The sequence below is a fragment of the Ptychodera flava genome, chromosome 19 (assembly GCF_041260155.1).
Source record: "Ptychodera flava strain L36383 chromosome 19, AS_Pfla_20210202, whole genome shotgun sequence".
In the NCBI taxonomy this organism is placed as follows: domain Eukaryota; kingdom Metazoa; phylum Hemichordata; class Enteropneusta; family Ptychoderidae; genus Ptychodera; species Ptychodera flava.
This window is the reverse complement of record NC_091946.1, coordinates 16,840,262-16,852,531: the sequence shown is the minus strand read 5'-3', so window position 1 is coordinate 16,852,531 and position 12,270 is coordinate 16,840,262. Positions and strand designations below refer to the sequence as shown.

The following is a 12,270-nucleotide window of genomic DNA, read 5'->3' as shown; positions in this document are numbered from 1 at the left end:
CGATAAGTGATAATTCAAACCAAACCAAACCAAGCCCATCGCAAATTATTGAATCATTTCGTGTGTGTTCAAAAATTGTACGTGTGGGAGAGAAAGCAATAATTACTTTCTTAAAATAGCTATAAAAACTCTTTATTACTACAATGTTTTGTTAACATTGATTGTATCAAGGCTTGCCTTGATTAAATAATGTGAAATTTTCTTCTAGCGAAAATCCTCTGGTGGTTTCTCTTTTACCGATACTGTAATTTATTCACAGGCAGGCAGGGTGACCTTAGGACACACATTTTGGATAAGTCCCCTTGAGTTGATCTAAATAAATAAAAAAAATTGCCCGTGTCTGCTGGGCTACGGTAATTGAAGCTCCGTTTATCTGATAACGTTTCGTCTTACTTAAAAAATATTGGCAAATAATGTGAAACCCTGAGAGCAGATATGACCTCCATCAGAATGAATATTACACGGCAAACTAGAAATGTACAGCCGGGTTAAACTACTGAGAACAATCACAATGATCTTTGATAACAAGAAGGATAATGTATACAGTTATTTCATAACACATATGAGTTAAAGGTGCATCATTGACATCCAAAGCTTACCAAGCTAGAAAATTCAACTACAAAATTAGAGAGATTGTTCTGTATTATGATTTGTATCCACAACGATCCGTCTACTGATAGTTTTGACCTTTTGTGAGCCCTCATATGTTTTTCTTGAAAAGGCTTTGTTTTTCCCTATGTTACATTAGGCACTAGCACGGCTCATCTCACGCTTTTTAAAAACACAAGTATTGTCAAACCACACTCAGTTGTAATTTCTCTTTACCTATCAAATCATTCATTTATCTTTTCCGTTAACCATTTGTATAATTTTTGAATTGTAACTCCTTGCAAATGGGCCGGAGGCCTTGAAATGAAATAAACTACTACCACTAGCACGACTTCCCATGAACGGCTCCCGGCTGTGGTTTCAGACGCGCGACCGCATGCGTGACATACTATGGGCGCCATCACGAAAACTAAACCACAGGCTACCCAGACAGTATTAAAAATGCTTATTATCGAGTTTTTCGCACTGTTTTCTCTATCAGTTCCTCTCCTTTTCTTCATCACAGTCCCTCTATGGATATAGGGACTGTGTCTTCATGCTCTGACTGATCGGAGTAAATAAAATAAACGGTTATATAATCTAACCTAGCCTCTTTATTCATTTTACACCCATTACAAGGATGTTTATCTCCCATATACACATCTTGTAATTAATTAGTCAACACAACTAATTATGCTTATCCGTGGACTTATCAAGAGTTGGTCAACATTGCAAAGATAGAGATGTAACCTTTCCTATCTTTCGCGATGTTGACCAACCCGTAAAATCCCTGATAAGTCCACGGATTAGCATAATTAGTTGTGTTGACTAATTAATTACAAGATATGTATATGAGAGATAAACGTCCTTGTAATGGGTGTAAAATGAATAAAGGGTTAAGAGGCTAGGTTAGATTATATAACCGTTTATTTTATTTACTCCGATCAGTCAGAGCATGAAGACACAGTCCCTATATCCATAGAGGGACTGTGATGAAGAAAAGGAGAGGAACTGATAGAGAAAACAGTGCGAAAAACTCAATAATAAGCATTTTAATACTGTCTGGGTAGCCTGTGACTAAACCTGTTCTAATCTGCACAAATGTCCCGGACTTTTCGTGTACAGTGGATGCAAATGACTTGAACATATTGATGTATGACTTGTCAGGTAACGGCGTCCACTGGTGTCGACTCCTTGACCAGTATTGAATAAATTCAATACATAATTCACCACTAATACAAAGGTGCAAAATTCAACTAATAAGAATTTGTGGTATTGTAGAAATACAACGATATGCCGTCGTATTGGTCGTGACGTCATCGTAGCTTTGGAATATTTAATACCTACAGAATTCGTGCCTATTGGACCATATCTGCGGTATTCCGCTCACAGCCTATTGCGCACACACATCGAGGTAAATAGGTAGGCCAGTTGAAATACATAGGCTCTGGCACGTTGTATGGTAAGCCCTCAAGCGTCCGTTGAAGACAATCGTTTACACTAATAAGAGAGTTAGGATTTAACTAGTCATCCGGTGGTCATCGATAGAATTCCTAGTTACACGACTAAATTATAGTTCAGTGATAACTATTGCAAGATTATAGAACAAAAATAAAAAAATTGTCCTAAGTTGTCGTTGTATTTGCAAAGGTTCGAATCAAACCACCGTATGCCACCCGACACTTTGACTGCTGTTCTAGCAGGTATACTAGAACTCCCTAGTAGACACAGTCGTTGAGATGGAGAATTTAATACATATCAGTTTTACACAATATGGGAAATATCTCTTCATAATCCAGTTTGTGAGCCGAAATCCGTATATAATGACTATAAATGATTTTAGCGATCAAATTAACTTCAAATAGTAAAATAAAAATAACAGAATAACATAAATTATATTATATCATGCTACCATGCGCCATTCTGATTGGACGAGAGCTCATTCCACCGATGCTAAAATACTGTTTACTTTTAGCACTGACAGCAGTGCTAAAACGGGCTCCTAAACCAGCATTTTCGAAAATTGCCCTGTCGGTGCATTTGAACGTACCTATCTAAGCCATAGACCCTCGAGAAAGACCGAAACAGTCCACTTTGTTTCAAAGACCGAAGACCGAATTTTGATACACAGATAAAGTGTGGGTCTGTAACTCACCTCTTGGTGTAAATAAGTTGGGATCGATGATGAAAGACATCTCTGAAGCAGCACGTTTGGGTATGATGCACACAAATATTAGGGCGACAGCGCACCGTGCACTTTAGGGGAGTCGAGACGCGATATATCCTAGTACCGCTCTTTAAAATGAAGATAGTATTCGTTCATACACAAATAAATTGACACTTCCTCACAGTAACGGTATGTCAGATATTATTTACCAAAGTTTGGGCTATAACAGATCGGGATGTCCTAACGATGTAGACCAATAACAATGGGATGACTCCTGGCGACTGCGACGATATTTGATCAAATGCAACGAGCAGTGTCAGCGTCCAGCTCTCCCTGCATCGGGCAACACACTCAGAATCTGCACAACTGTTCATCACAGTTGCAGTCATCGCAAGTCTGGATTATTTTAAAACTGCTTGTTTTCTGGTACAATTAACGTCCAAATTATCCATCAAAAATAGATCCTGTAACTTCACTGTGCCACCACTGAATGTCGCGACGGTATGCGGTACAGAATGAGACAAATCTATTTTTAGTATGCCAAAAAAAGCCAGGACTATTGTTCTTATGTAAATTTACGAAAAAAATTGTTACTTTTTTCTTTTGATTTGAACTCTTGACCCATTTTCTGTGTGAGTGCAGCAGGTATTTTTTGACAAGTATCGTTCGTGTCGCATGCGAATAAAATGCAATGTCGATATGGACGTATTGCGTATTTATCGTAGGATACTGTGCTGACTGTGTACCTGTACGGAATCCCAATTTATAAAAATGCTCGGTCTCGGGCGCAGAATTTCCGACGTTCGATCTCTCAGACGTCCGTTTTCTGTATTTGGCGCTTAGAATGATGAAAATACCCAACTTCCCAAGTAAGACAACAAATACACGCAAGTTGATATAATATAATAGCAATAACCCCCTTCGCAGTCGGGTATACACTCGATTTTGGTACAATTCGCTCCATATAGCACTCGCCTATCGGCTCGTGCCAGGAGGGAGGGGAAAACTCCGAATGAGGCCACCTAAGTAACCTAACGGAATTTACCGCGCAACGCATAGCCGGTGTACCTCAGTTACAAGTTAAATTACAGAAAGTGGGATTCCATCGTAGCACACGCAGACATTGAATTATAAATGAAAATTACAACAGTGATTTTTTTCCATTCATATTTCGAGCCGTGAGATCGTAATAATATTTTGCTATCATCATAATAAAATGACTCTTAGGGGGTCGTTACAGAGGTCACGGTCCTATGCTATGTAAATTTGTGACGTCACCAGCAGTTTTGTCAACACAGCGGGAGATTTAAAGGACGTCGGTGTCGCACAGGCACGTAAAATAGTGGTTTTCTGAATATTTCTGAGGTGTCATTGACAAAAAATGTGTCGATAGTAACTGGTGTGTAACAAGTAAGAGAATACAAGAACAAAAATCATTGGGATAAGATTATCAACGGAAATTTCAACAAAAACTTCGCACTTTGGAGTCAGTGGTTATCGTGCAACCTGGACACAAATTTGTCGTTTGGTCAAAATTTTTCTCGATCGCAAAATTTAATTGGGCATTTTACGAAAAAAATAAGATCGCTGAAGGGAAAACAGTATCCTTGACAAGTGTTCTGCAAAAAACTGTATAATTCTGAGTGCCCAAAAGATTTATCCAGATTTTTTTCTGGTGCGGCCTGTGTAGCGTCAGGTTGTTGCCAATGGCAACGTATATATTTATCATCCATACATTCATATTTTTGCTATCTCTGATATTTTGTTGGCCTGAACGACGTAGATTGACCTCTATTGTGTTGACTGTTGTGATTCATTTACTATTGGATGCATTTTTTTAACTTTTGACAATATTTAAAACTTTGGCTTTTGAATTTTTATTTTTATTTTCAAGCAGTTTTGTAACATTAAGTGAAATTGCCCCGAATACAGGAATTTTGACTAATAGAGCATGCTCTACTCAATCACGATAAGTCCCTATCAATATCCCTTGCAATATTCCTATCTGCTAAGAAAACAGTGAAGAGACTAATGGCCTACATCTGTATATGTACACTGCATCTGCTTTGTATTATCTAAACATCTTTTTAAATCCCTTACTGTTTCCGTAGGATTGAAATAATAAATAATGAAGTTTGATAAATAAAATATACATAGAATATTGCCAGGGAAACTGATAGGGACTTATCAACATCCTTGCAACATTATTTCTTGCAACTACAGTAATACACAACAAATACTATTTCTTTCAGCTTGAATGGTGTGTTATTGCATTTGACAATGTGAAGTTACTTCAACCATTTAGTGATATCCTGGATGATCAACCCTACATTCATTTTGATACCAATCTTGATATGATCAATCTCGCACAAATAGAAACCTTAACCTTAATTTATAAGTGATCGGAGAAACTTAAATTTCAAGGTGCGTACTAGCTTAAAAGTATTTTCCGTCTTGTAGCATGGGCATACTTAAATCACAACAGCAACTGTCCCACAGAGCTTAACTGTGATGGGAAGGGGCCATTGAGGTACTCTCGAAGAGCAGCATATTAATTGGTCGAGTAAATACCTGTACAGTACTTAAATATTTGTAAGAGAGGCATGTAATAAAAACATTATAGCCAAAACAAGGGACTATGTACCCTCGGGGCAGGAGACCATTTGCCCTCCTTACGTCGGGCAAATGGTCACCTACCCTCGTGCACATAGTTCCATGTTTGGGCTATAATATATATAATTACCCGGTAACAATTAGTCAACAATTAGTGAGCTGGTACATCTCAACTCAAATTCTGTGCATGATTTATGTTCAATGGGTTAATTTTATATGTGGCCTCAGACATTGTTTTTCTCATCTAGTGTTTCATAGAGGTTCCAGCCAGGCGGCTGAGCAACAAGGTAAGGATGAAAATATTGGAGGTAGAAACTTACGAGTAAATGTTCTGTAAATAAGTACATATAGTTTATCCTTTAAATTAGGCCACAGTGATGAATTCTTTGTTTCACATCCCATGCACATGGGTTTTTGGAGGTTTCATGAAAAAACACTGTATTTCAACAGGATTTTCCCTTTACCTTTTCTGCCAACAAATCATTGCTTACAAACTTTGCAAAGTGTTTTTGCATGGTTGCAGAATATTGCATCGTTGTGCAAATTATGAGGTGAAAAAGAGGTTTCTGGTTTTCATTGTGGATATTATGTTTGGTAGACATGGAATAAAAATATTTAAGACTAATCATGGAAATTAATTTGGCTTGTTCCATTTCCAACTGTACAGTTGCTAGATATTATTATACAGTGCCTATATATTCTCATGTAGGAGTAACTCGGTATCATTTGGAATCAGAAAATGTATTTACATTTGTAAAGCTGTACTATCCCTAACTGTTCCCCTGTTTTTATTATTTTGTCCTGTGTATCAAGTGTAGTTTCTCGTCAAACTCTGTAAAGCATGATGAATGTAAGTTTTTAGCCAATGAACACAACTTATTTGTGTACAATCACTGCTGTTTAATGTTGAAAATTGAATTTACATCTGGATTTAAAGTCATTTGACGACAAAAAAACAATCAGACCATACACAACCACATCCTGTATTAACAAGCAGAAAACTAGATATTTTAGGAAGCAAGAAACGTTATAAACAAGGATACACAGAAGAAAAATAGCGAAGAATAGAATGTCAAAATTACAGACAGTAACCCTTTGCTGCAGATGCAAAAAATTGTAAAACATCAATGTTGAGAAGTCCCTATCAATGTCCCTTGCAATGTTCATATTTTCCTAGGGAAGTGAAGAGATTTGATCAGCACTTCATATGGATATATACACTGCTTGAACACTGCTGTGCATTAAATCAGCTTTTCTGAAGTTCCTTGCTGTTTCCTTATGAATATTTGAATACTACATGGGAATTTGACAGTGCCTTCAATATCAAGTTTGGTATTTTATATTTCTTGCATCTGCATTATAAATCCTAAAGATCAGAAAAGGACAAGCGATAAAAATGTCTGTTTACTTTTCAGTACCAAACTCTGCAAAAGTCAATAGAAAAACTGACCTGTAAAACAGTGCAATTACAGAGGATTCACAAGAGGTTAATACACAAGAAATACCATATGGTAAGTAATCCGCAGGTAAGTATTTTCTGGCAGGAGACTACAGCAATGTGACGGATTAAAATTTGAAGCATATATAATAGTAGCTTTGCATGTGGGCGTTAGGTTGTTTCGACCGGCTTCACCTACAAGCACTGTGCTGCAAAGTGCGATGAAGAGAACAATAATCATGCACTTTTGCACATTTACAAAAATACTGACAAAAATATCCTTTTAACTGAAACATGCAAAATTTGCGATGAAGAGAAGTGGAGACATGTAGTCCATTTCTGTTTCACTCGTTTGGACCTGCTTTTCCAAGATGAAAATGTTCACATCTGAATAAAATGCCTGTACTGATTGTTTCAAAATGTCATATTATCTTCATACTGTCGATATATTCAACCTTTTTCAAGTTTCTCAATATCATTCCATAGCATTCAAAACATGCGTAGCCGGTATGCCGCCGAACACGCCACCATTGCAAGCGTGTAGGAAAACTAGACATTGTGTAATATTGACTTCTACACTGAAAAGGGTTGCAAATAATGTCAGTATGAGGATAATATGATATTTTGTAATGAACAGTGCAGGAATTTCATTTATATGTGAAAATTTTCAATTGGAAAGCAGGTCCAAATGAGTGGAACAAATCGGCCACTTTCATGACCCCCGTGCGACCCCTACATCCTGGCATTTTTGTTGGTATAAGTTTTACTAATTTGAGTTCAAACTCTGCAACCGTGAACCTTTTGATCATTGAAATTTGTGTACTCCAACTCATCCTTGAACAAAACTTAGGATTTTATTAGTCACAAAGGGAGAAAAGTTGAAGGTTGTATGATGCCATACCAACAGAAATACCAGATTGTAAGGTCACTCAGGGCTCAGGGGTCATGAAAGTGGCCTATTGGTGTGCGTCATCTCAACTTCTATTCATATCCTGTGGCAGTGCTTTTCCAAGCTTAGCATAAAATATGCAAATTGCCTGAAAACAATTTTCAATATCAAATATTATTTTATAGCTAGTGACTAATTTGCATCATTTGTGGGTGAAGAAGAATATTATTACTGATATTTTTTTGTTGTGCATTGAACGAGTGTAAAATACAAGTAATATTTCAAGAGTATTACCATACAAAATAATTCTGTATATTAAATAACTGGTTAAAGATCTTTCTTTACCAGATGAGGTGCGTCAAGTCATATCTAATTCTGTCATACCAAAGGAGAGTTCACCAATTACAGAAAGCCCATCAACAGATGAGACAGAGCATTGCTTCGTTACAGAGGCACTGCATTACTGAAACTGCTGGCTGCATCAGACAACATGAAAAGGTGAGTTTTTAACTTTTCCCTTTAAGTGATGATCCCTTATGTATGACAGGTGTCCAGTAACTTGTAATAATTTCTCACTGAATTACATTAGATGACAGTTGGTTTTACTGGAACACCACCTGCACATTTTTTTACAAAATGCCATCCAACAAGAAGGTTCAGCACTGTCACTTGTTATGCTGTGATTACTGGAGAAAATGAAATATGTTAGTATCATGTCATTCTATTTCTGAAACACCGGATATACACTTGATAATCTCAACAAAACAATCCATTTTGATGCATATTGCATGATAGTTGCAATTTCAGGAAATGCATAGAAGACGCCAGACAGGTGGTACTAGAGCTGAGAGCAATCCCAGTGAAGATTTACATGGTAAGAAATGTAATTGTCTTCAATAAATCAAAGCACTGATTGGATTGACAACACTTAAAACCATTATTCATCTTCCCAAATTAGGTCTCTTCAATGGCAAAAGATGACCATGAAGAGCAAAGGCGTAAAATGGACCTTGCCTCAGTATGTTTACCACTTATGACTTAAAAGTATTAAATTTGGATGAAAATTAAATTTGGATGAAAATGTTTTTAAGTTGCTTGAAATAGAATATCGAATCAATAAAGTAATGTTTTGTATGTCTTTTTCAAATTTACACCAGATAATAATAGCTTAATTGTCATGTTGCTACAATAAAGTCATGTCATGATCACTTTTCCCTCACACTCTCTTTCATTAACCATGTCCTCACTGATCTAAAAAATTGTAATTGCTTCTTTTCATAGCATAATGTCATCATACTTATAATATCACCCCAATTAACATCTAAACTCTTTCTCTTTTTACATACTTTCTACATCACCCAATTTAGTACTACATCCCATCACATCACATCACATCCTAACTATCACTAGCTTCATTTATTATTCTACATCCAGAATCAGATGTTTGTGAGACTCTATAGCTCAGTGGGCAGAGCAACAGATCCATGTTACAGCACAGACAGGATCTGGGGGTCCCAGGTTCAAACCCTGGTAGAGTCAATGTACTTTTTCCTGGCATTAAGTGTCCAGCAGTACTGAATGATGTATTTGCTGCATCTCTGTTCCATCACCATTTTCAATCTTCCACATCTGGCAATTAAAACACATTTCATTTTCCAGGTTTATTCCATTACAGATTTTACTGATGAATTTACTTCCAGTGGAATACCATGTATCCTGAGTTCACTGCTCCTGAAAATGAACAAGTAGATATCAATGAGCACTATTTTATAATAGTTTAATTCCAAATTATTTGTAGAAAGTTGCACATTTAATAAGATTCATGAATTATTTTTATTGTTAGTTGTACATGTTATTCAAATATGAATGCAGATTTAACAAACAGATGAAACTGTAGGAGATGTAATTACTGGGCGTTTCATTTTTTTTTTGAATTCTCACAAGAAACTTCAGTAGATGCACACGAACAAAATATAACAACATAGGGCCAAAGTCCCTGAAGCTACTATAGACATGGATACAAAATTAAGTATTTCCTGACTGTATGAAATTATCTCACTAAGGTCATCCTAGGAACCTGTAAACCAAAAATTAAAGCTGTCTGACCAGCGGTTTTGAAAAAACAAGCGACTCAACAGTTGACAGAGCTCTGCTGTGTTATGTAGAGAATAACCTTTTGTGACACATTTATTGATGAAGAAGGTGGGTATCTTTGATAGCTCATTTCAGGATGGCCTGACCAAAAATGGAAAATAATTCTGTAAAAATACAGATTTGCATATTTCATCAGACTATATTAGTCTATAATAGCAAATAAACGAGAGTTAATTACATTCTAATTAAAGTAAACAAGACTTGCTTAAATCAAGATTTACGTCATAAAAAAACAGCATATCTGTCAGGTTATAAAGAATCTTAAGCTGGTTATCCTTTTATCAGTATTTTCATCCTATTAACCAAGCATATTTTAACTCTCAAATTAACATTGCAAGTAAGTTCTGTTGAATAAGTTGAGACTGTACGTAGTCAGAGAAAGCACACTGAAGAGAGAAATGTTTGAAACTTAAGAAGTTCAAGGTCATCAAAAGCATTATAAGGAATCATGTTACACTTTCATTGCACTGTTTACACAGATTGCATAAGTGGTATAAATAACACATGAGGAATCTTACAGCCAAGCTTTACCATAAAAACCCTATCACTTTGACCACTCTTTTAATTGACCACTCTATTTTTTTCCTAAAAAAGTAATCTTATTTTATCCTTACCAAGTCAACCATAAATGGAAATTAGAACTTTCTCTATCTCTATTTATTTTGACCACCCTATCATGACAAACTATTATGAGCAATTTCTTTTAGATAACATAAATGGTGGTTCAGAATATATCAAAGTTGGGATTCAGGAAAGTTGCCTTTACATGTTTTAATCCTCCAAGCTGGTAAGCATTTCACTATGAACTGTCAAAAAAAGTTGAACTTTCTGATAATTCCACACTAAAATTATTTTGGCTTTGATGATTTCCTAATTAATTCAATTATTTAAAATCATATTAATTATTTTTTTCTGGGTGAATTGATAGGGTTTATACAGTACAAGAATTACATACAATGTAAGTCAAATTTTGACCAAAAATGACAAAAAAAATCCTTGAAAATACACATTAGCATATTTCATCACAATTTGAACAAATTTACGTTGGGTTATCCCTAGGGATCTGTATACCAAATAACAAAGCTGTCTGACCAGCGGTTATGAAGAAGAAGATTTTTTACCAAAACACCTTTTTTGGCATTAATTTGCCTATTTTCAACAATATCAAAAAATTAAAAAAAAACAGTTTCTCAAAATCATATTTTTCATCTACACAACAAATATCAAATCAGTAAGTACTGCGGTTCTCAAGATATTTGAGTGGACGGACGCCTCACAAACGGACATACATACATACATACATACATACATACAGACTGACGCCGGACGCCGGACGGATACCCATCCCAATAGCTTCTATAGACTATAGTCTATAGTAGCTAACAACATCCAAAAGTTACAGCTAATTGAGCTTCAAGTAATATTTTATTTTGTACAGGTAATGGGGCATTTACCTGAAAACGAACTCTGGGATAAGCTTTATTCATTATTAAGTTTTACTCTCTTTTTTTAATCCATATGCAGGACAAGAAGCTGACGTGTGTGCAATATCTGGATGCAAATATCCGGGAAGTAAACGTTTACAAACCTTGCATGGTGTGTACGAGCTAAAAGATGATATTGTGTTAAATATGAACAACAAAGACCACATTAAAACCTGCAACAGACATTTCAACAATGAAAAAAACCGTGGCCACTCACATGGGCACACTAAATACCAAACCAAAAATAATCTGCCAAAGTAGTCTCTGTCACAAAGAATGCAATGTAAGTCAGTCACAACCATGCAATCTGCACTGTGTGACACTTGGACTAACAAATCCCCAAACATACCAAGTCACATGTGATTTCTTAGATGAACATGAAGAAATACCATCAGAACAGTGAGCTTTTATGAGTTGTTTACGGTAATATTTTTAACCTTTACTTGTTAAATTATTAAATGTGTACATTTTAATCTCATAAATGACTAAGTCAATAAACTAAAGAACTGCTTCAACAAGCTTCATTTGTATATGTATTGTTTGTATACTAATAGTATAGATGAGTTACTATTTCATTGTAAAGTGAAATAAAAAATTGTGTCAAGGACACAGTCGCTTCCATATAGTGTGCTAGGCAGATTTCAGAGATTTTTAACCAAAAATGGGATAAATTGCCCCAAAATTCAAATATACAAATTTCACTTACAATTTGGGCATATCTAACTTAGCTCAAAGTTAGAAACCTGCATAATACAAATTTCAAAGCAGTTGGATAAGTCACATTTCAGAGAAGACTAATTTTGGACCAAAAAATAGGGAAAATTGGAAAACAAAACATCCCATTTTGACCAAAATAACCCAGAATTTGGCTGTATTGCTTGACGAAGTCACTGGAAAATAAAATAAACATATTCAAGTCACTGAGAACCATCCTTTC

The 12,270-nt window shown here is 35.7% G+C and overlaps 2 long non-coding RNA genes and 1 other non-coding gene across 3 annotated transcripts; all 3 read left to right on the top strand.

Annotated features, from left to right (window-relative positions):
- The first annotated feature begins 4,795 nt into the window (after positions 1–4,795).
- On the top strand, positions 4,796–6,873 carry LOC139118723 (uncharacterized). The gene is made up of 3 exons (XR_011548799.1): positions 4,796–5,179; positions 5,617–5,655; positions 6,784–6,873. It is a non-coding gene; the product is annotated as an uncharacterized lncRNA (long non-coding RNA).
- Positions 6,874–8,622: 1,749 nt separating this feature from the next.
- On the top strand, positions 8,623–11,852 carry LOC139118724 (uncharacterized). Its single transcript, XR_011548800.1, has 2 exons — positions 8,623–8,713; positions 11,374–11,852. It is a non-coding gene; the product is annotated as an uncharacterized lncRNA (long non-coding RNA).
- Positions 9,146–9,234, top strand: Trnam-cau (transfer RNA methionine (anticodon CAU)). The gene is given in 2 exon segments: positions 9,146–9,182; positions 9,199–9,234. It is a non-coding gene; the product is annotated as a tRNA-Met (tRNA).
- Positions 11,853–12,270: the final 418 nt, after the last annotated feature.